The following is a 2,611-nucleotide window of genomic DNA, read 5'->3' as shown; positions in this document are numbered from 1 at the left end:
GCGCACAGACACCCCAGGAAAGTGCCCCACCAGGGCCAAGGCGAGTGTCCTCCCGGGCACCGTGGGGCGATTTGGGCTGCAGGCTCCTGTCCAGCCTCCTGCCCAAAGTGGGGTCACACCAGGGTGGTCAGGGCTTTATCCTGCAAACCTCCAAGGATGGAGCCAGCTCAACCTCTCCAGGCAGCCTGTTCTCATGGGGAAAACATTTCTCCTTATATCTGCTCCGAACATCTCCTGTCCCAGCTCTCACCCTCCCACCACCTGAGGAACATAGCTCCATCTTCTCTGTGACCACCTTGCAGGCGTGGGAAGGCTCCTTCTCCTTACCCCCGGCCAAAACTGGCTCCAGGGTCAGCACCTTTCTCCCCAAAGTACCGAACTCTGTTTTCTCCCATACAGGAGCTGTGGTTGGTTTGCCCCATGCGATGGCCGTACACCATGGCGTGCCGTGCCGGTGAGCATGTGCCTGTGTGCCCCGGGAGGGCAGGGAGTCATCCATCTTATTGGGAGCAGACCAGGAGCTTTGGGGGACACCGGCTGTCACTGTGCCCACAGGGCAGGATTAGGGTCTGGAGCATTAAATCGTGTAGAAATGGCTATTCTGGCTTATGTGCAGAAATTCATACAGCTCACTCAGAGCTCTGTAATGCTAGACGCTGAGGAGCTGAAAGACATCTGGCTTTGCAGGCAGGGAGAGATCCGAAAAATAGTCCCCATAAAAAGTTTCAGCCCTCTTTCGCATTCCTGGCATAGTTTTTCTGCTACACATGTGACATAGGTAAAAAATGCAGGTTTTCTTGGCATTCATGTGCGATGACCTGCATAGCTCGTTAGTGGCTTCCTATTAGCGAAGGTAATGTGTTCAGGTTTACATGCGGAGTGCCAGCACCGTGCTTGCAGCAACAGTGGGTGTGTGCAAATCTATACATGTGTTACTCATATATATATAAAGACATACATTAACACAGGGGTGTTGCGGACCTGCCTGGCGTTGCTTGGAGGCATGTGAGGCCAGTGGCACAGTTCATATACAAACATCAGTGCAGGAAAGCCTGGGTGTGATGTTTATGGTATAGACTCCATCCATCCATACATCCTTCCGCTTTTTCTGGTTGTAGTGGGCATCCCACAGCTGGTAACTCTGTGATCTGGCTGCAGACAGGCACGGTAACTCCGGTACCCCCCTGCCGTGGCTTTGGCTCCTGCAGCGTTGCCGATGGAGCCGGGGCGAAGGGCAGCGTCTTGCAAACTCTGCCTAAATGAGGCAAAACCAGGGCTTGCAGGATCAGGCCTGTGTAGGCTGTCAGGTTAATCACATCAAAAAGAGCGGATAAGTCTGGCTGGCTGCACACCACAGGAGTTTTGTGGGGTTTCGAAACGTTTTTAAGCTCCTTCCTTGTTATTTCAATTGAAACAGGGAATTCTGCCTCGGATTTTTATGGGCAGAGGAGATCTTGGTGCAAATACATCCCTAATATGTAAATAACTTTGAGATTAGGACACAGAGAGGCCAGTGGGGAGTGGGACACCCATGCTAGCAGGGTGTCACTGCCTTTGTAGGATGCTTTTGTGGTCGTCCTGGAGGGGTGGCAGGAGCAGAGGAGGGACCCTTCCCCACGCAGCTGCAGCGTGGGGTGCAGCCTGGGCTGAAGCCCACCCGTCCGAGCCCCAGGGTGTGCTCCCTGCCTGCTCTGCAAGCACAGGCAGAGCTCTGGGTGGAGATCACCTTTCCACTTCATCAATAAGTAAAGCTGGCACAGGGAGGAACAAAGTGCCTCCTCCTCTCCGCAAATTGCCGAGAGAGGTGATGGGAGAGGCAGAGTTTTGTGTTTCCTCTGCCCTTCACTAGCTGTGGGATCACATTCCCTTCATCACCCACTCCTCTTCCCCCAGGGATAAGAGAGACTGTTCTCCTCGCTCCCTGTGTTGCACACGCGTGTGCACACACACGCCTGCCATGCGGGAAGAGGCAGGGGAGCAGTCCCCAGAATGACATCAGGAGCAAGGCAAGGGGGACGTGTCGCTATAGCAACGAGGATGCTCTGGGTTTTCGGGGAATAAAGGCATCTGATGCTCATTTTCTGCCCTTGGTCCAAGCTGATGACGTAGCGGTGACCAGGTTGGATTCTGATTTAAAATAGCCTTCACTGGCCTTTGCTCTGTTAGAGCCGGGGCAGAGTCTGCCTAGAAATTTGCCTGCGGATTAAATGTTGCCAAATTCTGTACCCACGTCTCTTCGAGCGCCATCCGGTGGCATCTGGCAGCAGGGCATGGTGACGGGGCACCTGGAAACGGTCTGGAAGCTGCGGTGCAAGGGAAACCCAGTTCTCCTCCGCTTTGCTGCTTCCCCCGGAGGCACTTCAGGATTTTATTTCCCAGGAGGTCATGATGTGGCTCGGAAATGAGAGAAAGTGGAGGGATGCCTGTTGTCCGAGGTTATGAGACGGAGAAGGTGCCCTGGCTTCGTTTCAAGGCTGATGCTGCCTTCGTCAGGCGTGGCGACCCGGTTCAGGAACGGCACGGCGACCGACCCTGAGCCGCTCGGGCCATCAGCTCACAGACACCAATGTGGTGGATGGCAAATGGCGTTTATTGATAGGTAACATGGCAT

Source organism: Pygoscelis adeliae, unplaced genomic scaffold (assembly GCF_000699105.1).
Source record: "Pygoscelis adeliae isolate BGI_AS28 unplaced genomic scaffold, ASM69910v1 Scaffold4, whole genome shotgun sequence".
In the NCBI taxonomy this organism is placed as follows: Eukaryota; Metazoa; Chordata; class Aves; order Sphenisciformes; family Spheniscidae; genus Pygoscelis; species Pygoscelis adeliae.
Note: the sequence above shows the minus strand (reverse complement) of the source record.